The 27,869-nt window shown below is 39.7% G+C and overlaps 1 long non-coding RNA gene across 2 annotated transcripts in view; it reads left to right on the forward strand.

Annotated features, from left to right (window-relative positions):
- LOC122884062 overlaps positions 1-27,869 on the forward strand; it is a 44,156-nt gene that overhangs the window by 3,703 nt on the left and 12,584 nt on the right. For both annotated transcript variants that reach the window (XR_006379789.1, XR_006379790.1), the window contains exons 3-4: positions 10,069-10,240; positions 13,621-13,731. This is a non-coding gene — a long non-coding RNA (uncharacterized LOC122884062). The remainder of the gene's footprint in view (positions 1-10,068; positions 10,241-13,620; positions 13,732-27,869) is intronic.

Here is a 27,869-nt window from a genome sequence, read left to right on the forward strand (position 1 = left end):
TTAAACTAGAACGCATCAGATTAGAAAGTTTAATAATCAGGGAGGTGGGTTGTTACAGCAGCAGAGAGGATATGTTAGAGCAAATACAAGAGTAAAGCAAGCAATTAAAATGTGAATACAAATACAAAGCATCTTCGTTGTACTGGGCTGCTCATGGTCACAACCGCTGGGTGTATGCACCGGCAGTGACAGGGCAAATTGGGGTCCGATGTCTGGCCCTTGACAGTGTTTGTAAACCACTTGTTTCCACGGATCAGTTTGATCAGAGGGCTCTGGCTCTGAAACGGTAATTATTACGGCCGCTGATGAATGGAGATCGTGTTTCCCCTAATAGCCAACCCCCTATTTTCACAACCTCCCAACGCTCACCCTGGCTGCTCTCCACCACGACCTGCACTAATTGAGCTGATTATTGAAAGATGTGTGTTTTGGTGTGTGTTGCAAAGCCTATGTGTTGGGGTGGGGGTATATAGGAGGGGAGGTGGCTTTTATTCTGTAAGACTGCTACACGCACTGACCTGAGACAAGCGCAATAAGGGGTTGATGAGTAACATTCTTTTGGACAGACATCCAAATGTTGGGCAGAGAGAGAGAAATTATTAAAGCCAGAAGCTCTGTGTCTATACTGGTTAAAGGGATATGAATGAGGGCCTAGCCAGTAATTGGTTGTTTACATCTATCTTGTTACCCCCAGAGGCCAGGGCTATCCTATAGAGCAAGGAGGAGATTTCAATAAACTGCACAGGCAAGCAGCACGGAGGGGTGGGGATGGAGGGGCGGAGCAGAGGGGGGTGGGTGTGTGTGTGTGTGTGTGTGTGTGTGTGGTTGGGTAGGTGGGGGTTTGTCTTAATTTCCAGAAGGCTCTGATCGGTCGGCAGGTTCATCAGATTGGATGGTTTACATTTCAGGCCCACTCTAGAATATATAGGCCTGCACGAAACGCAGCAAATTCACAGGCAGATAAAAGGTGAGTCAAGCATCACCTTCAGTTGATGATCATCACAGGGCAAACACCAGCATGAACAAAGCCAGGAAGAAAAGACAATCATTTCTATCTTTTTTTCTTAACACAGCTTTTCTACATGCTGGATACTTATAGTATCAGCCTCTATGAATTTAGTATTAAAGTTGTCTTCTAAATGTCATACTCACACAGTTTAAATTAAATATAAACATATTACTGAGTTATCTAAATTCAAGATTTCTGCTAATATGGGTTGCTGAATGCTGATTCGTTGCATATAGACTTAATATCAAATTTTTCTGATTTTCTATTATCTATAACTTTGAATGGCAAGGAAAACATCCAGTGTTAACAAATAATTTTACTCTTTACTCTTCTTAAACTCTCTCCTGAAACCAGTGTAATTAAATTCTGGGGGGTTTTGTGCAGTGTGACACACAAATGCTTTGATTAATCACAAAATCCATCACATCATCACATGATGAAATGCCTGGACAATATCTGATAATCAAAAGGCTATTGGACAGAAATATACACTGATATTTAAATCTGAAACTAGCAGGTAAGCTGTTTTCAGCAAATAAAAAGCGAAAATCAGTTTTGGTGCATTTCCATCCCACATTATTGCAATCTGAACATTTTCTGGAGTGAGGAAGATAATTAAAGCCCTGCAACTAAGCACAGGCTGTGCACTCATGCAGTTGCATCTATTACCCCAGTGGCAAAAAAGCCTTAACCAATCAGCACCCCACTGCCCACCCACCAAAACCACACTGCTGTGGAACAAACTTACACCCAAATTGCAGCTGGCCAGAGCACTGGAGCAAACAGCAACAAGTGTCTGTTTTTCTAAAAGGCTGGTCATTGGAGCTGATGAGTAGCAGTTTGTGTGTGTGTGTGTGTGTGTGTGTGTGTGTGTGTGTGTGTGTGTGTGTGTGTGTTAAGAGAGAGAGAGAGAGAGAGAGAGGAGAGAAAGAGAGAGAGAGCGTGCCTCTTGCTGCTGAGGTTAATTTATTCGATCAATCACTCCATTTGATTCCTGTTTATTTTCAGGAGTCGCACGGTCATTTCAGCCGCACACTGAGCCCTTTATGCACTGCCAAGGCGTTTCCCCTCAACCACTAAGACCGTATAGCATGCATTCGGCTATAATTTGGAGAGGAGAAGCTTTCCAGCACTTCTCAGATATTTCACGGTTCCTAACCTTTATGGTGAAATCCCCTCAGACCTGTCTCTCGTCAAATCCGCAGCGTGCAGACATGCAGGTATATGAGTTTCACACATACACTGATTTATGTCAACGCTGTGGGCTTGTTTTAAATGACTGCAAACACACTCCAGTGTGGAATTATGTATTATCATCTGCAATTTGGCAAATGGTGCACAAGTCAAAGTGTGCAGCCTCTGCAGGCATACATTTTTTTTTTGTTGAGGCTTATACATACATACATGCTTTTACTGTGAATGTTTGTTTTTTGCCTAAACCAGTTAAAATAGCCTGCAAAAGTTAGTACTTTTTACTCTCGACTTTATGTTTAATCTGATAAATACATTCACTAACTAGCTTCAAACAGTTTGTATATATTTTCATGCGCAGTTGATGCAGTTTGTAATGCTGCATATTGACAATTAATTGCAAACCTAGCTAGAGCTTCACCTGCTCCTTTGGAGTATTTTGATACAGCAAGCAACTAAGAAACCACCATGGGACCAATATGTAGGATCAGATAAACCTCGGCCTGTTCTGCATCAAAGCAGACAGAAGGCTGGGATGTATAATTGGATCATGATAACCAATTGCTTCTGATCATGTAACATTTTAAATGGCAAATAAATGCCTCTTTTTGTTAGAAACATAAGGGAAGAGTTTGCCCCACCCCTAAAAGAAATCAGAACTTATTTTGGCAACTGGATTTACTAAAACAGCGAAAGCATTGAGACACAAAACAAAAACATGACAAATGACCCACCAAGAACTCTACAGTTGAAGTGCAGTTTTTACAGTATGTCCACTTGTTAAGTCACTTACTCTCAGAAAACATGCCTCAGATGGCCAGTTTTCTATTTTTATTCAAGAAAATGTGTGGATTCTTAAACTGAGTATTCTCTTTAAGTAAAACCAAGGAACTCCAGTATCCTGTGTGAATCTTATACATATTACAATATAGCATTCCTTTACATACAACCCAAGCTTTCTACTTATAGCAAAAGTCTGCAGCATCGCTTAATGTTTTTCCCTCATGCAACATTCTTCCTTTTTTACAGTGCTGGAACTCGTACGTCAGGAAAGAATTTATTAAAAGCGACCCGCAGTAATTAGCAATGTGCTAATGCTTGAATTTGTATCCATTCCTGTATGCAGGGTTTTTACAACACTTCGTGGTTTCACTTGAAACACAGGCTTGACCCCGTGTCACTGGCCATATGGGCAGTAAATAGTTCCATGATAGAGTCAGTGGTTGTAGCGATGCTGTACTGGAGAGAAACGTCTTATTATATATCATACTACATGGTGTTTTTATGGCATGAAGATGATTGACAATTAAGTTTTGGTAAAGTGGTTGGTGCTTTGTTTTACTGTGTCCTGATACATTGTGTTTTTTAGAGTTTTACTTTTTGTAATTAGCCTCTGTGTTTGTGTGGGTTGAAAATAGTTGCACAAGTTGCAATATCTTTAAACATGTCAAAATGAATTTATAAGAATATACTTTGTCACTGTGATGTTATTATGACATGAAACTAATTGTTTATCATACAAATTATTGCAATTGTATTGAGAGCTTGAATTTTAATGATATAATTTTGTTTTGTTATCACTGAAGATTCAATGGACACCCTACCCTACATCCCACCTACAAGATACCATCAGTATTGGTTTCAATTGATAGTTAAAGTGTCATATCGATTAAATGCTAAAAGCTAATGCTAGCATGGCAACATTCTCACATTGACAATGCTAACATGCTGATATTTAGCAGGTTCAATGTTAATCTTATTCATTATTTAGCGTTTAGCGTGTTAGCATGCTAACATTTGTTTATTAGCACTAAACAAAGTAGATGATGAGGTGGATACGAATTTCATTTGTTTTGCAGGTATTTTGTCATAAATCAAAGTATTAAACAAATAAAAAAATTTACCTGATGGTGGCGTTAGATGAAAAGCCAGGTAATCACCAATGTTATTACAATTTATCCTGAGGGGAGGCATCAAGTTTGAGTAGTTGTCGAGACATTTCACTCAAAACCACAAATATCAACCACATGGTGGCATTAGAGGAAAAGTCAGGGAATCACTAAAGTCATTAGGATTCATCCTCTGGGCACCATGAATGTACCAAGTTTTATACCAATCCATCCAATAATTGTTGAGATATTTCAGTCTGGACCAAAGTGGTGGACCAACTGATCGACAGACCAACATTGCCATCCCTAGAGCCATGCCGCTAGCATGGCTAAAAATTAAAACAAAACATACCCGTGAAAAGACACATTCTCTCAGGCAGCTGATCCTTGTTTCCAAAGAACACAAGTAACTTTGATTGGGGACCAATTCATGCTGTCATGACAGCACAGACCACCACAAAAAGAGAACGGTACCCTGATCAGTGCTTGTTGGCATTGCTGCCTTGTCTTTACAGTACGGCTCTTACTTTTATCTTTTCAGAGTTTTTTATGCACTCATTGTATAAGTTATTCAAGCTCTGCAAACCCCATTTCCTCTCTGAAGCCTCCAAGAAATCCCATTAATAATGTGTCTATTTTCATCGTCTAAATGACTTCTCTCTCATTAAACCAAACCATCCATCAAACTTTTTGCTGTATTCTGCTCACTATTGGGCATAATATGAGATATTGTGAAGATGAAGGCAAGTGTTTGCTTTGTAAATAGAAGTGTGGCACGGCGTATCACTCATTTGTTTTTATATGGAAGAATTGGATTTCATGATTGCTTTTTAATTCTGCCTGCAGGGTATATTAAATGCCTGCAAACCTCTGAACACTTTGTCCAGGAAACTAACAATTATAGTCAATCGGAGCATATGGCAACCACAGCTATTTGAGAGAAAAGATGGGGCTTAGACTGAGGAACTGCCTCATGCATCATTACACTTTACTAAGGTTTCATTTCTCTATATAGTGTCGCTGTTTATGCCAGTAATTCAACATATTCCCCTTTAAACTTTTCTCTTCATGCCAGAGTATAGATCATAACGTATCACTTTCTATTTACAGCAAATGGTATTTGGACATACACAACTATAATAGTATAAATTTGAAAAGTATAAAATCCTTCAAAAATGTGCAAAAGTGCATTTCTGTTAACTAATTGTTACTGCACTTAGTCCGAGTCAGTGTATATATATGTGTATATAACTGAAAACAAACATCTCTGGAAAAACTGGTGAAAGTATCTCTAAACTATCTAAATGGACAATTTGTGGCAGATCTTTGGCTTCAGTGGTAAAACATATTTGACTTTTGCATCAGTATATATATATGTGTGTGTGCGTATGTATGTTTGTATGTATGTATGTATGTATGTATGTATGTATGTATGGACTACATACTAGAATATGAGGATCAGAGCTGCTTGTTTATATTAAAGTAAGCATAAACTTACTTACATGTTCCCTGCCCAGATATATTCTGTTGGTCCCTGGATCTTTAACTTCTTTACCTTCTTCAGCTTCTTTAAATCCTTCAGCCACCGCTTGCTAAAGCTAGCCTGTGATTATTTTGCGATTTTGGGAAACCCTCAATCTAACATTACTATACTATGTTCTGTTATAAATGTATATGGGACTATCAAGCCAATGATTTTGCTGTAATTGTTTCATCCATTCATCCATATATGACCTTGACACTTAAATCAGATTTGGATTACAATGGCAATGGAGCCAGTAGAGCAGGCCAGTTAGCCATCTCATTTACAACTTCTCCACCTTCTCATGGAGGATCTCAAAGTAATCTCGGGCCAACAGGAGACAGTAGTTCCTCTAGCACGACCCTGTCCATACACAACAAATTTTCAATAGCAAATACATTAAGAAACATAATGTTGCCAGGAGCAGGCTTTTTATCAACATAATGAAGGTATATTTATGTGGAACACATCTACAAACCATTTTCATTTGCTTTCCCTAAATATATGGCTACTCAAAACACTTGGTTTAGGTTAGGGAAAGATGGTCATCTTGGTTAAATATCAATATAAGTCAACACTGACTTGGCGCATGAGAGAGGACGCGTTGACTTTAATATTTAGCCAAAGCCGCAATCTTTCCCTGATTTTAACCAAGGGTTTTAGTAACCTAAAACAAACAACATGTGGGATGCAAACCTCGGCCTCCGGTATCAAAGTCCTGTGCTTTGAAGGCCAAACCGTCCACCCTGACCTCCTCCCCTCGACTTCTATACAGTAGCAGACATTGCCAGTAAACGTAATTCAGACAGTAGAGCAGCAGCTTAACTACTGAGGTCTCTCAGATCCTCACCAATTGAAACTGAGCCCACGTGCCATTCAGACAAAAAATACTTCAGCTTCTTTTATCAGTATCTTGTTCTTTTAGTGATTCCTCAAAGCTGATGACTACAGGTGAGGGGCAGAAGAAGGACTGACCTCTGAATTGAGTGTTTGTTTTGTGGGTGAGCCCTCTTTACCACCACAGACCAATACAGTATGTCCATATTACAGTTGCCACTGTATCAAACTGGTGGTCAATTCATCTATGGCTCTGTTTTTATTAAATGGCCTGAATGCAAGATGAGGACCATACCATTGCTCTATTCCACAAAGTTGTGTATACTCAAAACAATGTTATGAATTAGGGGCCATTTGTTTGTTGTTGATCGCTGTGAAGCTTGACATATCCAGATTATGTGTGTGCCTGTGCTTTCCACCAGATTTTTGTGTTTATCAAAGCACATGTATCAGTATTTCCTCTGTCATAAAATAAGTCGAATAGTCCTGCATACAATTGCCATCACTGCCTCTGCAAGGATTCATTTGTGCTTAGTTTCCTTGAGAGTGTAGTGGTTTACTATGAGAGGCCTCTCCAGACCACCAAGAAACGAGCTGATAATGATATACAATATGAGCTACGACAGACCCAAAGCTTTTTGTACCAGCTCTGGAGGTCATCTCTAGTGAAGACATGCCTGTCGGCGTGCAGGGGGATGATGAGCTTTCACACAAGCAGAAAGAGGGGATTACCGTCAATTGCTCCCAAATTGCAATAATACCCGTTGCTCGGCCACCCACACATATGCTGAGAGACAAGTGATAAATTGCTACATATGTCCATTCCACAGTGGCAACTCCTGACACCAGCACACTGCCCACGACAATCTCCATTATTTTATGCTGTGTGACATGTGGAAACAAGTGGAACAGCTTTTACCTTAAGAGGCATTGAAAATTTAAAATGTTTACTTGGATATGGAGCTTCAAAATATAGAGCTGTTTCATTAGTTTAATGTGTGTTATCTAGCTAAATCTATTTTTAACATGTTATATCCATCTCTAAATCAGTAACTTTTAAGGAGCTAAGAAAAACAAGCTGAATTTCCCATGTTTGAATCTTTGACATTTCACAAATCAAATCTGATCTCACAATCTTTATCTTGTATTTTGTAACATTATACTATCTGACTTACTCCCTTTTGGTATAGTCTTAATGAGAAATGTATTATTTACTTTATAATTGCTACTTTAAAAGTTTAAACACGATTACTGTAAAACTGTTACATTTTTATCAACATCACAGCACCCTATCATACTTAGCAGTATTGTATTAAAGAATTCCACCACACAAGGAAATTTTTTAGCCACTCAAAATGAATACAGCATATCATATTTTGAAACTAAACCCTGCAATGTGTTCTCATGTAGGAATACATGGTAATTAGTTTTGATCATATCATTCCTCTGCGTAAGAGCCAAGCAGATGGCTAATCCAGTCCCAGTATCTAATCAGAGCAGTCATTCTAATGACAGTATAATTTCATAAGAGGCCTTTGTCTCAGAATATTCAGGAGCAGCATGGGGGAGATCGGGGATATTCATCATCAGCACAGATTGGAAACAGGCCCTAATAAATGACACATTTGCTTCCTGTCTGTCTGTGTTACAGGAATGGCAGAATGCAGTGAATGTAGTACAGTGTGTGTGTGTGTGTGTGTGTGTGTGTGTGTGTGTGTGTGTGGAGTGTGGGGAAGGAATGACATGGTTGGAGTGTGTGGGTGGACAGCAGCTGCAGGGCTCTCCGTGTGCTTTTCTGGATATGTATGTGAATGTATGCCCATGCGTACTGGTGTGTGTGGACGTGGAGGGTAAGGTATGTGTGTGTGTGTGAGATTGTGTGTGTGTATGCATGTGTGTTGTATCTTCAGTCAAGTTAATAGATGTGGCATTAATGTAGAATTTACACCATTAGGTCAGGGCACCAAAAACCTAATCAGCGCTTACAGTGCAGCTGGTGGCTCAAAAGTGTGTGTGTGTGTGTGTGTGTGTGTGTGTGTGTGTGTAGTCTCACAGTTGTTTTAGCCCTTTACTGCTCTGATCATCTCTGTCTCTTTCTTTCTATGTCCTTTATTTGTTTCTATGCAGTAATGATAATGCCTGAGACGTTTGTAATACAGGCAAAAAAAGAGGAACGTAAAGAGAAATGACACCCATAAAATCAGACGTGGCAGTAAAATGCAGCCATGTTTCTGTGTGTGCACTGCATGGAGACACCAACCCCTGAAAAGACATATTCTCTACAGCGCTGCGGGAAGTCACAGCCCAGCATAGACAGACAAAAAATATATAGACACAGGGCAGGATCTTCTTTTAGCCAACTTAAGGCTCAGAGCCATTTATCATGTTGGATCTCAGCTCACTGTTTCCTGCAAACTGCATGTAGCCTGACGTTGTGCTTCTACCTTGGGAAGGAGCGTCCTGGGGTCAGGAAGTGAACATCACACACACACACAAACACAGATACACAGTGAATCTTTCCCTGACCTCCTCACTTGCTCTCGCATACACACAGGTACACGTTAAATTAATTCACCTATACACACACAGAGGCAAGTTCCAGCTTTGTATTAGGTTGACGGAGGGAGCAGGCAGGGTTGCTGCAGCCAGAGTCATATTTACATCAGCAAGTGTAATATTATCAATAAAAGCCAAAAGGACAGCAGCTCGCCATAACTCACAACAGGCAGGGAGCACCACAGCTGTTCAGAGTTCATCTTCCTCTGAAGCAGCGGGGGAGACCAAGAGAGATGTTAGAGCAGGGAAAGAGAGACAATGGTGAAGGAAAAAAGGCAAGTAGTAAGAAAAAGAGGACAGATAAAGACACAAAAGAGGGAATTCAATACAGATATTCATCATAAAGCTATTTTACCAGGCTGGAAAATCACTATATATTACCATTAGGGCTGCAAAGAAGACTTTTGATTATTTAATTGATTGTAATCAATTGTTTAGTTTATAAAATGTCATAAAAAAGTGAAACAAATGCCTATTACAATTCCCTGAGCCCAAGGTGATGTCTTCAAATGTCTTGTTTTGTCCAACCAACAGTCCAAACCCCGAAAACATTACATTTAAAATTATATAAAATGATATAAAACAGAAAAACAGCAAATCTGCACAATGGAGAAGCCTTTTGGTCTCATGAATATATGATTATACCGTATTATCATTTAACAAAATTCTGTTGTCCAAAAGAATGATTTTTAAGCTAATTGTAACTAGAAAGTGACAAACTGAGGTATTAAGGATTTTTGTAGGCTGTATTACTTAAAAATGGAACCCAGGTCACTCCATTGAACAACAGTTTGATCACTTTATATGTGATTTTGCATGCAATTTCACTAGATGCGGAACAAATTGTCATATCATAATACTGATTTTAGCTATATCGCCCCAACTTCATACCCAATTTAATAGCTTTTCTTGATAGTTCAAACATACCTGATAGTAAAAACTGGATGATTTTGTAAGTCATGGACCGCAGTTGGTTGATGAATTCAATCTGAATCAATATGAGTTCTACTCTCATGCATGCCAGTAATCATGTTTTTTTTTTTTTTTTTTTTTGGTGAAATTAGGTGTCACGTCTCATTTTGGAACGATGCTCTTCAAATACTTCATCACCGGCCCTCTCAGTTTCACTGCAGACGCTGGCTGACCTCATTGAGTGACCTCACCAATCACAGATCAAAGTTGTCGGGTTTCTGGCCGGTCAGGTTAATCAGAGGACCACCCTGAAGAACCAATCAGGTAACATCTTACTTGACTTAAAGGAATTAGGCTGCTTTTGTCGAGCAACTATGTACGTTTCCTCTCGTGATGTGCTGACGTACATGTTTGAGGTTCTTCTGTTTTCTCTGAGCATGTCAGTGAGTCTCTTTGGGGGGATTCAATACTTTGATTTAAATTACATCAGTCATTAGCCATTTTGATTTGTTTAATTTGGGCTTTGAAGGACAAGGGTATGCACGCAAAACAATAGAGAGTGAGTCAACTCTAAGGGAAGGAAAATAAATAGAGGTTCATACATAAAGTTATAAACTCCTGAGCACTGAAACCTCATACAGAAACTTCATATATTGTCCATACTTTTTATTTTTCATATTTAGATTACTAAGTATTTAAATAAGAATCTAGTGATTGAAATTAATGTTTGAGAACAAATATTCCAGTCAAAATGCAGCCTGAATAGTGTGCATGGAGTGTGTGTATGTGTCCATACCTGTGTGTGTGTGTGTGTGTGTGTGTGTTTGTGTTGCTAAGAATGGAGCGCTTGTATCACTTGCCCCTTTTTGAGGGGAAGTGACATGAGATACTTAAAGACCAAAATTGCCTCACTTAGCCAAACAAACTGCCTCTCCTGACATACACACTAATTCAAACACACACACACACACACACACACACACACACACGCTCACACATACCTACACACACACACACACACACACACACACACGTCTAGAGCTCTCTAATGGCCAATAAACTCAGGATGTTCATTCCTCCTCTCAGGCTCACAAAAACTGAACAGCGAAATTATTGAGAGTAAACGGATTCCACTGTAGCTTTGCCTAATGACCACACACACACACACACACACACACACACACACAGTTTGAGGGTCAGTGGAGGCTAAAGCAGATAGGATGTACATAATAACCCTTACATGGCTTTTATAAGCCTTCAGCTCTTTTGAAACGACAACGGCTGGGAGAGAACCCAGGCCTGCATATAAAAATACTGAGCTTTCTGGAGCAAGACTTTGAAGTTTTTTCTGCTTGATCTCAACTGAAGAGCCACTACAGATACGTATGTCCATGCAAACAGAAAGACATATTACTAGTGAATAAGAATATGCATGTGGGTTAGATTAGTGTGAAAAGGTCAAACACGTATAGAGATGGACATAAAGTTCAGATCATTGCTCACAATCCCAACATTACATCTGTCTAATATACAAATAGTGTCTTCAAGAATTTAGAAAATATAATATCTGACTGAATAAAAAGGATTTGTGTCATGTAACAGAGGATCTTAACAGGAACCCTGAGCTAAGATAATACATCCTACTGTACTCTCCACATAAATCAGCATATAAACTTTAAACAGAAGAAGTACAAAATATAGTCGTGGGATTTTGATGCAGAGAGAGACTAAATTTACAGGGCATTTCCTTCCTTGTCTTGATACTCCCATTTGCAAATTATTGTCCCGTCTCAGCTGGTAAATTCACTTTCCCTCCAATTTTTGCTCTTATCCCCCTACAAATTTTAAGAATTCTGTCATTTTATAGGGACAGTTAAAGGGAGGAATGGGCCATGTACAGTGAAAGTGTGTGTGTGTGTGTGTGTGTGTGAGAGAGAGAGAGTCCCCCCCTCAAGTCTTCTAATGGTTTCTTTCGGGACCATATGTCCTTTGCGTCAGCACAGCAGCAGTACGAACTCTACAGTTACAGTCGGGTTTGGTGTGAAAGACAGACATGTTGTATAATAGAAGGTGGGAGGTGGAGGGCTTTGTGCGTGTGTGTGTGTGTGTGTGTGTGAGTGTGTGTGAGTGTGCGTGTGGAGCAAAGGGGGAGCTGCAGAGCGTTTTTGAAGAAGCAGATCTCTCCGTATTGCCTTACCATCAATAAATCTAGGAGCTTGCTATAGTGCTGACATAAATTAGCCTGCACCCCCAACCCACCTACCTAGCTAAAACCTAACTACAAGCTCAACCTTTTCTTAAACACACCTACACACACACACACACACACAGAGTTGATATACCCCCTACTACTCCTCAAATCCTGGTTGAAACTTTACATCAATAGGTGTCATGCTCTTTACTTTGCACACACACACACAAACATGCAAAAGTGCACTTACAAGCAAACATGCATCCATGCACGCTTTGCACACACACTCACACACAGCAGCACAGACACCCACAGAGTTTGGGGTAATTAGCAGTCTTTCTCGGTGGTGAGTGCATTTCCTCCTCAGGGTCACTGATAGCAAAACGCCTGTTAAACTTTATATTCCCTGATGGGGTGGAAAAGAGAGCGAAAGGAGAGCACACTCTCATTAACACAGTGCTGTGTGTTTGTATGTGTGTGTATGTGAACGCCTGGAGTTTAACGTGTGTTTGTGTGCACGCGTGTCGCTGTCTGGGTGGTGTTTCCATGCTCACGCCAAGTCTTGTAAAGGTGAAAGGATACTCTTTAACCTCAATTTAGACTGAGCCTTAAAACTCCACACTGTATTTGTCAGGAGAACAGAGACAATATGTGTGTTTTATACTCTGTATTGTCTCACAGATGGTTCCTTTCTTCAACAATATTGGAAATTAGAATTGTTTGAAGGTGTATGTCAGGAAAAATATTATTTATGAAATATTTCATATAAAATCTCTTGTGATGAGACTGTCCAGTCAAGTCATCTGACTTCTTTGACATTGAAAATCGATGAGCACATGTCAATTAGACAACCCCAGATCTCATATTGTGACACAATATAGAAACATTGTGAAATTATAAAGTGGTAAAAACACTTAATATATTAGACTGACCAGAACAAAATATTTCAACTAGTGAAGTAATATTTTTTGATGATAAGGAGTAGCAACGTAAAAAGCACTGCTCTGCACTGCTCAACAACACTTAATCAGCTATTAGGCATTTATTTAGTATGTAATTACCAGCAGAATTTTTAAATACATCTTGGAATGGTTTTGAAATTATTAGTTTTAATGAATGATAAAATAATAGGTTTGCCTTCAATGTGTTAAATTCTAACAAAACAGAAAAAATACAAGATGTTCTATAAAAACTACAATAAAACTGACAAAAACTGTTATAGTAAGAAGTAAGAAAGAAATACCAAAGACATCAAAATATAAATTAATAATTCCTTCAGTATTCACATCTATGCACACTGGTTCACTCTATGTGTCAAATAATTTTCCTGTTTACAAAAAGAGGGATGTGGGAGATTTTAATGGAATCAGCAAAAAAGCTGCACTGAGGCACTTTGACATTTTAAAACACACACACTTTTGGTGAATTAAAGAGATTCTGTAGACAGCTCTGAAAGCTTATCCTGTGCACATCAGCAGATTCTAAAGCCCTTTTTCTTATGTGATCATTTTAGGTAATTGAATAAATTCCCAGAGCTCTGCTGGAATTAGAAGAAGCTGGACTTTGGTCAGAAGAGAGCTTTTAAGAAACCAGGGAACGTACATCAGGGGCCCAGCAGTCGATGGTAATGTAATGAACGTTTACATTTACCTGCCTCTCACCTTTCCTGTTGGTATATATCCACAATCTAAACTGCACTCGTCAAAGCACCCGTCCAGTTTGTTTTCATAAATACACTGTATCTCTTTTTTTTCCTCATCTCTCGCCTCCTCTACCCTGCCTTGAAAATGAAATATTTGGTGTTTCAGTGAGGGGGTTGGCGTGTGTGTGTGAAGGGGGGCAGAGGGCTGGTTACGATGCCAGAACTAGCACTTCTGGTTGGAAAAAGGGGGTCTGAGTTTTCGTCAGACGTACAGCCCAGAGAGACAGGGCGAAGGAAAGGCTTTTTGAAAGCGCAGTCCAAGACCAACAGAAAACACTCCCTCTTGACCGTGTGGTCAAAAATGGGTGTAGAGGGAGAGGCGGCATCTGGCGTGTCGCCCGGAGAGAAGGGGGAGCAAATATACCCGCCTTGGCCCAGAATGTGCCCCCTCTCCTGCCAGCTGCAGGTATATGGTAGGATAAGAGAGAAAAACAGGTAGAACTGAGAGGGAAAGACAGGCAGACCGATAATAAGCACATCAGTGAGAAAGACAGGCAGATGGAGAGACAGAATCACGTATAAAAGTGCCAGGGAGGAGGATACTGAGAAGCATGGAGGCATATCATGAACAAGGTCAGAAAGACACCGCTTGGAAGAACAGGAAATGATACAGGATATATCCTCTCTTTCTCTCTCTCTCTGCACTCTCCGAGGCCTATGCTGTAAGTGACAGGGCTGCAGAGGGAAGTTGACATTGCTGAAGTATGAATTTCACCCGTTTGTGTTTTGCGGAAAACACGGAATCGGGGCTGTCTGTCTGGATCAGGGGCTGGGGCCTTGACCCCTGAATGTCCCCTCCGGAGCAGACGGCAGGGTTTTATTGGCCAGTCAGATTCAATTTATTAAACACTACACAACTCTATTCGCAGCTTTTGAGTTAGTCTTTCCAAATGTGGTTGTGATATGCATTTGGACATGGATATGAAAGGTATTTCAGCCTTTTCTGTGGCCACTGATGGCCTCTTACTTTAGATACATGCTGTTTTCCTCACAGTGTTTTTTGATAAACTAGCATGTATGCTAACCTATAATACAGAAGTTTATATTAAAAAAAGTACACGTTTAAAGACGTTTAATGTTTTAAACCACTGTGATACTTTTCAGCTTAGAATTAAACCTGTACATGTAGTAAAAGAGACAAATTCACCTAAGGCAGATTCCTCGTACAGATTCCTTGGAAAGAACAGAGGATGTTTGTTTCAAACAAGACAAACAGATGCATCAAACATGATACATCCTTTAAAAGTGCAAGCTAAAGACTGTCCCAAAAATTTCAAGGTGAAATGAAAGGGAATATACTACTTATGCAGCTGACTCGGGAAAGACAATACCTCAGTATGAAACACAAACAATATGCATGTAGTATGCAAGTTTACATATCTGCATACACATGTATGTTTACTCACAGATACACACACACTCACAGAATGATAGGTAATACGATATGCTCAGCTACGGAGTGGTTGGGTAAAGTGAGACCTTCCTGTAATCAAAAGAAACAGCATGCTACAATAAAGGCTGTTTTGAAACGGTCTGTGGCCTAAGGGATGGATCCCTCTGTTGGAATGAGGAAGAGAAAATGGACACTAAGCTGTGTGTCACAGAAAGAATAGAATACACACACAGAGCAGCAGGTTGTGCTGGTTGTGCAATCTTAGCAACATTGTGTTGTGTTGAGTTTAGATCTCTTTTCTAGTCTTCCTTTGTCTTCTCTTCCTTTCGCCTCTCTTCTTTTGTCTTCTCTTCTCTCCTGACATTCCAGGTCGCAGTGTGTTTGTGAGTCTCTTGGGCGACATCCATCAGTTGAATGGATAGAGGCTATGCAACTGCAGCACTACAGCAAAAGGAGGGCAGGGCATATTCCCTTTCCAAAATCCACAAAAACACCATTCTGGAATCAATCTGCTATCACACTACTCGCCCTAAAGTACACACAAACACACATTTTAATCTTTAACCCTGGTGAGACTGGCCCATGCTATTTTTCATCCCTGTAAGTTTATGCTTTGTAATGTTGTATCAGGTCTGGGATATGGTTCTCTGCTACATCTCTGACTTCACCTGCTGCTGAAGCTCTTTACCAGAGCACTGGGAGTTAACTGCTGCCATAAATAGTCGAAGGAGTGTGTGCAGCGATCTGCAGGGCAGCGCAGGGCAAAGATATATCGGACAGGAAAAGAGCAAATCTCCTCTCCATGCTACCTGCTGTAAAAAGTCACGTTACAGCGCTTAAACCTTCCAATCAGAGACAAGTTGATTTTTGAAAAATAAAGACAAAAATTAGGAGAAAGTGTCTACGGCACACTTAATTTGATTTGCCAGCTACTGTCACAAAAATAGATTGCACATGGACAAAGCATTAACAACATGACATAAATCAAGTCAGTTCAGAGTAGAAGAGTATCAAAATTAATTTTTAATTTGCAAATCCACCATGTATTTGATTTTACCGAACTTTCCTTTTTTGAGGCTTATTGACCTGGAAAGACATATCAATCTAACCAGAAAAGAATTTAATTAGATTTTTGTATACAGTCTGTCTTAAGCTGTATACTAAGGAAATAATTAATAACAATGCAGATGTGGTGATTTAAATTCATAAAAACATGCTGAGATTTTATCTTCTGTTTTATTCTCACAATTATTTCCAATAATATTCACTCCTCCTTAATAAACACTATATCCTAAACAAATGTATCACGTTTGTCTCATTTCTTTTCCCCAATGGAATCAACAACACCCAACAGTAAAGGTATTTAGTCAGTTTTTCTTTTTTTCACCATAAGCTAGGTGTTGGTCTAGAGTGGTTAATCTTTCGTGTGAAAATCCACTCTCTTCATTAACAATTTTCTAAATAAATCATTCTTATGATTGCTCTCAATGACAAGACCACTGGTGTTGTCTGGTGTCACTAAAATTTGCAGTGCAGAATTTGACTTACAACACTGCATGCATACGCACTATTAAAATTGATAAAGTTAGGACTCATGATTTCTGAAGTGTAGAAAAAGCAAAGACACCTGTGTTTATTACATGGACATATGATAAAAAAATACTAAAAGTGAATGTTCTGTTAGCAATCCCTAGAGGCTTCCATGCTTAGTACACTTCATGATATGAAAATGTCAGCTGGAATGAAAAACATGTTTGATGTTCTCAGGGTCTGACCATTAGACAGGCTAAACATGCAAAATTTGCTCTGAGGGTGGTGCTACAGGAAGCACAATGGGTGTCATTAAAATTAAAGCTAAGTTAAGCTAAAACTAGACTGAGATATTTTTCTGTGGAGCACTCAAAAGGAAAGCTCATGGAGTGTCCAAAATGGAAAAAGAGTTCATCATCTGGTGAGCATGAATGTACTTAGAACATTTGATGAAAATCTACCCATTAGATTGACATTTCTTTTATACGAGCAGAAATTTAGGATTGATGATGGCACTAAGGGAAAGCTCTGAGAGCGACCAAAAATATTAAGATTCATCCACTGGAGACCACAAATAACCATCCACAAATAACCAACCAACATCAGCATCATAGGCCATGACACTAGCAGGACAAAAAAAGATAATTTTTAGGAGGCTGAAAATGACCTCCCATTGTTTTATCATGTCTGTTTTATCAAGAACTACCAAAGGCATCTGTGGCGGGTTTATTACTAAGGAAAATCGGACTTATTAAAGAAACAGGGGTGATTGTCCGACTGATTTCACAGTCACATAATGTTTGCGGTGCAATGTTATCATTGCTGATGATGAGTATTAGTGCCAAGCCAAAGTGGACAGTCAGGTCAAAGATGCCTCTGTATAGCCTATAAAGAGGAATTATTATTTAATTCTAAAATACTCTGAACCAGTCCAAGCCAGATTTATCTATCAACTGTCAGGCAGTGACTCAGGTTGAGACTCCAGGGCCATAACACTCCAGTGAATGAACAGACAGCGTATTGTTCCTCTGTGGCTCTTTGCTGCCTCAGCTCTGCCTCTGCCTGCTTAATTAAAGGTTAATTGCGTAGATTAAGTACGCACCTCCTGCGAATGTTCCACATTTCTCTTTCCATGCACACAGAATTTGTGTGTAGGGTGGGTAGGATATCTGGAATTTATCAACTTGTTCAGGAAATGAGAGCCAAACTCTACCTAACTCAGGTACAAAACCAACATATGGGAGTGTGTGTAGTGTGTGTATTCGCACATAAGCATGTGCACACACCACACACACACAGAAGAATTCAGCACTCCCTCCGTCATTTTTAATCAAGAATATGATCCCTCATCCCATCTGGGTTTTCTGACTTGGTGGGCTGCAGTGTGCACACAACAACACATCCGTTCATGACAGAGCTAAGAAACACACACTCGCACACACACAGATACGTATACAAACACGAATAGACAATCTGTGAGGTTGATGAAGCTGAGACCACCAACTGTATGCTGGGAGTTTGGCATTAACCTTAGAGCAGATGGTACTACTCTTGTGTTCGACAGGGGTAGCCAATGTAGCAGCCACTCAGACACAAACACACGCGCACACACACACACACACACACAAACAAACCCACAGATATACAGGAACTATCTTGGTTTCCAAAAACAATTGTTCTTAAAAAAGGTAGTACAAAAGCAATCCAGTAGGATTCCATGTAGTGGGAGAGAATGAAGCCCTGGTAAGTACAATATTATAAACTCTCATATTTATCTCATGACTGTGTGTGTGTGTGTGTGTGTGTGTGTGTGTGTGTGTGTGTGTATCTGTCTGTCTGCCTGCCTTGTGTCTTTGTTCTCTTTCAGGTTGATTTAGTCAAGTAAATCCTTGTCCTACTGTCAGAGGCCTCCTTATCACATCATGATCCCCTCAGCTCACTTACTGAATTGGCCTGTGTGTGTTTTTGTGTGTGTGTTTTTTTGTGTGTGTGTGTGTGTGTGTGTGTGTGTGTGTGTGTGTGTGTGTGTGTGTGTTTGTGCATGTGTATGTGTATGTGTGTGTACGAGGACAGAGGTCAATAAGATAACATTTGGTGGACCACCTGCCGGGAAGCTCAGTTTGCTAAATACAAAGTCTCATCTAACCCATCTAACTGTGTGTGTGTGTGTGTGTGTGTGTGTGTGTGTGTGTGTGTGTGTATGTTGGGGGTTCTCTGTACACCTGAACAACTGAGGTGCAAAAGTATTTGATTACTGATAATATTATAGCACAAGAACCGTGTGAAGAAGAAGAAGTGCAAAACATGCGAACTGTGAGTTTTTTACCAGTGTGTGAACACACATCAAAACCGGACACAAAAAACACATTCTTTGCATATACAGGTCCTCTTAGCCCTCTCAGAGTTTTGTTACACTGCCATAAATCTTAAGTCTTACTCTAACTTCAACTTAAAAACAGCGAAGACCCAAATGACGAATTTATAAAAGCCATCTCCATCTTAACTAGTTCTCAAAGCTGTCTCTAAATGGGGCCTATGACAGGAACAATGTCACCTTTGTTTATCATTAGTCCAGTGGCAGAAGGAAAGTGTTACTATTGGAGTGGACATTAACAAGTTCTGCTACCAGCTCAGTGCCTCATAACCTGGAGGAGAGGGGTGTCTACATCATTAGCTTTAACTAGCTACATTGATAGCAACTCACACGGTGGTTCACACACAGAAACCGGGGGGGGGGGTTCTTAATAGTTATTTTGTTGTTGTGTCTATGGGCATATTATATATTAAATAAACATGCAAGTCCATTTAGCTAAAAACAACAACAACAACAACAACTTTAAGTTGTATGAAAGTTTAAATTCTTATCCACAAGAGATTAAAGATGGACGCGTTTTTACTGCGTGTGTTCGTTTAGCTGTGAATATGCACAAGGGTGTGCATGCACTTGCAATGTGTAGAAGTGTGTGCACGTGCCTCACAACCAGAGGAATTTTAATTCTCTGAGACAAAGGGGGATTTAAATTTTTTCCCAGTACATCTATCTTTCACTCCTTCACTCTCTTTGCTTCTTTTTTTTCACCATCCTTTCTTCCATGAAACAATAAAATCGTCTGGCCTCTAAGTTATGGAGAGCTTTTGAAGTGGCTGGAGGAGCCAGTAAATTTAGTGGGCACCTTTGGGAGCCGGTTCAGTGGTGCAGTGGCTGTACCTATATTTCATGTGTGCATGTGCACATGCATGTGTGCTCACAAGAGTCCTGGCTGTGCCTCTGTTTCTGTGTGTGACACAAATGTGCTTAGATTTGGTGTGTGCACTTGCGTGTGTGTGTGTGTGTGTGTGTGAAATTGTTCGTGTGGCTCTCTATTTCACAGTGACGCTGATTTGTGGCCGTCTACATCAGGTTTCCCAGGACGCCGTAAATCTCGCTGGACAAACTGCATTAGAGATAGATACGCATGCATGTGTTTGTGTATGAGTGTGTGAATGAACTTGCATGAGTCCTATGTATTGTGGGTACTGGGCCGTCTTTGACCATCTGTGGCCAACCATTGCCCATAGTTTTTGCATAGTATCTGGTACCACCGGTGCTAGTTGGCCTTTATTGGAGGTTGTTCAGCACACTGAATCTGTGGCAGAGGCAGTTGATAAAATAAATCTCTCCGTTCAGTCTAGCAAATCAATGATTTCGCCCATTAAATACTCTTTTCTCTTATTTCTCCACTTCTGCCTTTACCTCTCTTTTTTTAACAAGAGAAAGACCAACACCAGTGCAAAGAAAAAGCAAGTTTATAGTGCCAGTTGCAAATTTTATCACATATTCTCAATTTGTATTGCAAGGATATTAAGAGACTTAGTTAAGACAAGTTAAACTGTTATAGTTGCAGAACATATGTGCTTTGTGGTAAGACATGAAGCAACATAAAGAGCATAACCTGTCATTTTTTGTCGCCACAACTTTTTTGAGGTCAGCTTGGTGTGTCTGTGCCCCGACCCATTTAAGACAGGTGACTTGATCCTTTCTTTCACCAGATCCACATGATTCACCTGCTGCACTCCACAAGCCAAAACCAAGTCCCCACTCATCCTCCATAACTTTAACTGTCCAAGCCCCTCTGAATCCTCTGTCTCCTGCTTCCACTTTTGTAATTGTTTGCCTCCTTATATCTACATTATTGAATGCTGATTTGGAAAAATGTACAAGATCCGTGCTATCTCAATACACTCATGTATGTGTTGAAAATGTTTGATCTTTTAAAATAATAATAATAATAGTGCCTCTTTTAAGAAATGTTGGCGCTGTGTTTTACACCTATTTCCATCTCTTTGCCATCCCTCCACTCATCCCAGTCAACTAATTATGATATAACAATGCATTTATAATACGCAGCAGCAAATGCAGCATTTGAAGTTAGTAACAGAAGAGGCAGAAATGTGGAAACAGAAAAGAAAGATGTAGACACAAAGATATGATATACAGCAGGAGGAAATTAATAGCTTTTTTAACTTCTCTCTCTGTCTCTTTCTGCTCCTTTTTCTTCCCTCCCTCCATCTCTCTCTCTCTCTCTCTCTTTCTTTCTCCCTTGCTCTCTCAGTTTTCCTAGACACCTGTGCAGGTCTAGTGTTTCAGCCGAGTCCCTGAAAAATAAATGTGGAGCTCCAATCTCTTAATCCACTCGGCTCCACACAGCCACGTCACATGACACCGCCACGGCGGTCCTGATGCCCAGACAACATTGGAGGGAGAGATTGTTTTGTCTGTGTGTGTGTGTGTGTGTGTGTGTGTGTGTGTGTGTATGTATGTGTGTGTCTTTGTGGCAGAGAGAGCCAAAGAAAGAGAAAGCAACAAGAAAGTACGCAAGTGCCAGCATAACTGGGGTCTGTGTTTTCATGTTAACCAGTAGTTGTTGTCCAGTTTACATGTGTCTGGTGAGTGTCTGCATACTGTATGTTTTTTAGAAGAGGAACTGAAGTTAAGAAAGGGAAGGCAGACCAATTTTTTTTTCCATTCAAATCAAGGTCCGTGGTCCACGTTTTGTGTGTGTGTGTGTGTGTGCATGTGTGTTTTGGGATGATACCCTATCCACAGCAATCAGTCTGACCTCCACTCTGGAGTGAACTGCTCTCAATGATTAATGGATCTGCCTCCGTGCTCGGTCGCCAAGGCAACCAGAAACCCGATAGCCCTCAGGAATTCGCTAGCTCGCCCTCAAAGTTAGGCTGTGTGTGTGTGTGTGTGTGTGTGTGTGTGTGTGTGTGTGTGTGTGTGTGTGTGTGTTGTTGCTAGGCTGTGGGTGGGAGACAGAGTGAGGCTAAATGTAACTCTTTGGAAAGATGGAGTTGGTTGTGGTATAGGTGGGAGAGGAGGGAGAGAGATCCAATTCAGTCAATAAACTATGTGAAGACAATTCTACATTATTTAATCCTTTACTGTTTCTTAAATTTATCATGCATTTTAATGTTCTGTTATGTTAGTCTAACCATGTGTGTCCAGAATCCAGGATAATTTTAGGCCATTTGTATCATAGTTTTTGACTTTTGGAGCATGTATAATCACACCACCATCACAAGCCGACCTCCTAAAGTGATTTGTGGTTTAAATCAACATTATTCGCTGGTCAGTGATCTATACTTTGTGTCAAATAGTCATTTATACAATCAAAATTAGTAATTGTGCATGAATATGTGTATTTGTGTGTAAAAATTGTTACTGTCTGACTGTGTCTGTATGTAGAAGCTTGTGTGAGAACCCACTGATGAGTAAATCCATGTTAACAAGATGGCCGCTCTTAAGTTCAAGTGCTGCAGCCCACCTTGTGGACTGTATGCCTGACAGACCAACTTAACACTACGATGTTATTTTCAAAGGGCCACTTAACACTTTATTGATCTGGAGACCATAGGGGCTCATTAGACGAAGGCTCTGGGTTAGTATGGCTTACATGTAGCACAGTCTGATGCTGGACTAACGTTAATATGTCATTGGACCTAAAATGGTGCACACAAACCAGCTTAGCTGTGGTTATGGTGGCCACAGTGTTTTTAGTCTAAAGGTCTTCATGCATATGCTTTCTGAGCTTTTCAACAGGGAAACGTCTTACATCTTAGGCTGTTAAACTGTCCATCTCTTAAATTAGGGGTTGAGTATCTTTAGCGTATCGGCTCTCAAACACAAGTTGACTAAGGGCTGAATGTAAGCGTGCGTATGTGTCTGTGTGGATGGGTATCTTGTATCAGTGCCATTGTGATAGTTGAAGGATGAATCTCCAGCAGGAAACCACACAGACAGCACATTCAAACTCTCTACACTGTCCCTACCATGGACGGAAATACCATCCCTGTGTGTGTCCCTGTGTGTGTGTATGATTAAGTGAGAGAGAAAAGGTACTTAGTATATGTGCATCTTTGTGCCATTGTATGGAAATACTATAACTAGCAATCTCAGCTTCAGGTAATCACATCTGTGGTTTCTGAGTTTTGTATCACCATATTAAAACAGTTCCAATGCAGGCCTGTGAATAAAACTCAACTCTGTGATTTCCTCTTCCGTCATCTTTGGAAAACTCAACACTGTGGACTACACCTTACTATCTAGAACTTGTAATAAACCAATTTGTCTATGGAATTAGCATTTTGGCTAAGGGAAAGAATCAATTAACAAGAACAGAGAAATTGAGTAATTTACATAGTAATACTTCAGCAGAAATAAGCTTCTCTTGTTTGTACACAAGTCAGATCTCTATGGTTATTAACTTTGAGGAACTATAAAGTATGCATACTTCCCAAAGAGATTAGAATTTTCTCATGAAAAGCAACAAACTAACTAAATCTGTATGATTAGGATTTCTTTGATTAGTTCAAGAACAAAAACAAACAAAAAGAGCCCAAAACATGTTTCTGATGAATGTTTTTGTGTTTTTTTACTGATACTGATCGGACAGTAGTGGTGAGAGTGAGTGGGTGTGTGTGTTTGTATGTCACCGTCTGGGTCTATGTGTGTATGTGCTGAGTGACCGACACAGCGGGGGTATCTGTGACAGTGTGTCAGTCATCTAAACCCAGCCTGACCTGGTCTGCTATGGCCCTCCTGGTCCCTCAGCCCACACACACACACACGCATGCACACACACATACACACAATGCTCTTGTTTCTCTGTTACTGGCGAAGCTTCCTGCTTTCTCACACTAGTTGAGACTATTTGACAGGCAGACCTTTGCTGCTTCGCCAATAGGATGCTGCTGTTAGTATAACTTGTGGTTATGCTTTTCTAATGAGACAAGTTATCACACAGAACAAGTTGTAGAATGATTTTCTCACACCAGTACAATGCTAAAACTCTGCCATATGGATTTCTTTAAAATGTTCGCTATGACTTTAAGCACACATTGACTCAGTTACTTTCAGGTGGGTAAAAACTGTTAAAAGCACATCTTGTATTAGATGACAAGCTATCTGATAGACTTAACATGTACAGTAGATGGTTATGCATATGCATTTCTGATTATTTTAACCAGGAGGAGGAAGAGCAATTTATATTTATCACAACCTGGCCAAAGATAAATAGCTAACTGTTTCCTGATTACACTATACCAAGGAGTACAACACTAACATTTAGCTTTTCAGAAATATGCAGGATTAGTCAAATATAGTAGCTTTAGCATGTGTCATGTAAGGGATAATGTACAGCGAGCCGATCATTATTGCGAAATTAACTCAGACAGGATGATGCAGAGCTAATTTCACAATAATGAGCGGCTCGCTGTACAGTATCCTGCTTATTACATGGATACTTACTAAAGAAATCAATAATTTGACACCAAATATTGATTTAAAAAGGAATTTAAAATGTTTGGGGTTTGTTGCCACAGGACTTCTTTCTGCGGATTGATATGATTGGACTTGAGAGTCTATGATCAGTACTCCGTCCATAGCAACGGTCTGTAATCCATAGCAGCAGTCTGCTCTTCAGAAATAACAGACCGTAGAATGCTGTAATTGACCAATCAGAATCGAGTATTCAACAAAGCTGTGTAATATAGCTGTGAAAGTATAGGATGGAAGGGAAGTTACTAAAAGTTGTCAGCCTTGTTTTTAGCATTAAAGCCATACGCATATATTTTCCTGAGGGTCTGACTGGTTAAATTAAGTAACGCTAATTTAGAGTCAAACTACTTATAGATCATATGAGAGACACACAGGCTGTGTGTCTGTAGAACCTGAAATAGGCCTGATAATTTAGGTGTGAATTGAGCCAGACACTCAGGAGAGCCTGCAATTTATTATTTAAATATACTTATTTCTTAATATCATCATTCAACAATATTTTGCTCCATTTAAGTGAGTGAGAAACTATGAAGTTTCTCTCACTGAAAAATGTACTCAAAGAACCAGCAGTTCAAAACCCACTCACAGTGAAATGACAAATTACTTCATCGCTTCAGTCACATCAATGTTCTATTCATAATGTTCACATTTAATATTAAATGCTAGAAATATGCAAAAAATTATTAATTAAAAGATTTCTGAACAACTCCACTGCTCTGGCCTCCCTCATCACTATAAATTTCCTTTCTATTCCTAAATGTTAATCCATTTTTAAAAACGTTTAAATGATTATTCCCAACATTCAATATCCCACTCCAAAACCATATTTTCAGCATTAAATATTTTCAAACTAAGTGTTGAGGGTAAATGTTGTCTAATGCACACCTGACAGACAGGTGCAGAGGAAAATGAAATCATGCAGAAGAAAAAGTTGAGTTTCCTGCACACTGTCAGCACCGAGTTTATTAGATAACAGATAACAGAGATCATGAACTCTGTGCTGACTGTGCAGGAATTTAAGTTTTTATTTAACATCAAATATATTAACATGCTTCATTGTGAGTTTAGAAATTAAAAAAAATTAGAAACAGGTTAAGGTGCTAATAGGAATATGCAAGTAAGACATTCCATGACTAACCTTATTGGAGAAAGCTGATACCCTCAGTGCCTTCATAATGTCATACAGTACTAAGAACTTTAATCTGTATACTGAACTACGCATGTAAGATTACACCAGGAAGTTATACAGACCTACAATGGAAACACTATACTCACATAGCACAGGTGTACAATTTATATAATGCCTTTCATTTACTGTAGGTGTAATTTTAATACAGTTGACCAAATTTTTTTTTATGTTAGATGATATTGGTTAGCTCCTAGGATACATGTAACATCTGTAAAAACTTGCAGTGCAACACAAATGTAGAAATGTTATTGATGTCTGAGCAAAGGACTTTTGAATGGATGCAAAATAAATGCTGCCCATGGTGCTGAATTTTAATGGCAGGAGTTTACACAAAAAAAAACAAGGTAAATGGACTGCACTTGTATAGCGCATTTCTAGTCTTCCGACCACTCAAAGCACTTCACACACTACATATCACATTCACCCCATACACTGATGGCAGAACTGCTCATCAGTACAAAGAAACAAATTAATCATTCACATACCAAAGGCACAGCCCTCGGGAGCCATTTGGGGTTCAGTGTCTTGCCCAAAGACACTTTGACATGCGGGCTGGAGGAAGCCGGGATCAAACCGGCGACCTTCCAACCGGTGAACGACTCGCTCTACCACTACGCCACAGCCGCCCGAGATCAATGTGTCTATCTTCTAATGTATAAATGAGAAGTGTAGTGTCACACTTCAGGTAGGTGCATCAGGCACCAGAGGTCTAAGTAAACAGCAGAAATTCAACCCTTATATATGTATCTGGGTGCTTGCAGATGTATAGTGTGTATGTATCTATAAACAAGCCGGAGTCAGACGAAGTTCAAGTGGACATACTGTACAGTATTTCCAACCACCGAGGCAAAAACAGCAGAAATGTTAAATCATTGTGGAACATCTGACAAGTCCTCTCATCTGAAATAAAGACACATCTGTGTCTCTACCCAGGAAAGAATTGAGTCTAGAAAGTCCAATGAAATGTTTGTTTGTGGGTGCAAGTGTGTTTGTTTACAAATGACATGATAATTGTCTGTGACATTGAAGTGAAGGTCTCGGGCCTTCTTACTGTAACTAATAATCCCTGTATGTGTGTGTGTGTGTGTGTAATGGGTAAGAGCATGCAAGACAAAAGCAATAGGTGAGGACCAGGAGGGACTGAGAGAGAATACATTGTGTATGTGAACATTTAGTGTGCGTTCATATGCATGTGCTACGGACATGTGTATCTCAAAATCAGAGAGAAAAAAAGAAAACATGAAACTCACGTCAGGTTATCTGTCACAGCTCACTTAGACTGCATGACAATGAGCTTGAGCAAATCAATGATTGGACCTGCCATTTGTCGATGAATACCAGAAAGGTATTTAGTTCAGTGGTATTATGTTTAACTTGGTCTGTCAGCCTGTCTTTCACACTCTGTGCCCTGATGAGCGGCTGAAATTAGTCATAATCATAACACTGACGTCTCTGTCTCCTACAGCCATGACAGCACAGTGCTGTGTCCTCCCAGTTTAGTGTGCCATGTATTTATGTCAGTGTACTTTTGTAAAATGTGTGGCCATATATACACATCACGTCTGTGGGTGCATACAGGTGTAGTATATGGGTGCAGCGATGTGCACAGATTCTTAAAGGGGCAGGGGCAAAAATGAACGAGGAGCGCCTCTTCCGTCTGCAGGGTTAGAGTTCATTTTGCCTTAAAGGATGAGTCTGATATGCTATATTTTTGTCAACTAATCCCATGAAAACCAAACCAAAACCACAACCAACAATAACTTGATCCTAGTAACAAGTATTGCTTGTCTAACCAAAGCCTAATAGAGCTTATTCCTCTTTGCCATAGACCTTCATTGTTGTCCAAAAACACATAAATAAGCCACACCATTGCACTGGGTGACATGTTCCATTACGATGAAGATAAGCTCTGCAGTTTATTTTGAGTGTCCCATACACCATCGATACGTCATGTACTACCATGCTGTAAATACTCACTAGCGCACCAAATCAGAGTAAGTTAGTTAGTTACGTTTACTAAAAAATACAGTGTCCAGCTGTTAAGGTAAATTATTTAGCCTTTTTAAAAAAAAATGAAATTATGTATATGTGACTTGTTTTTAAAAATGTACATCTTCAGTAGAAAT

This window comes from Siniperca chuatsi, linkage group LG11, assembly GCF_020085105.1.
Source record: "Siniperca chuatsi isolate FFG_IHB_CAS linkage group LG11, ASM2008510v1, whole genome shotgun sequence".
NCBI classification, from domain to species: domain Eukaryota; kingdom Metazoa; phylum Chordata; class Actinopteri; order Centrarchiformes; family Sinipercidae; genus Siniperca; species Siniperca chuatsi.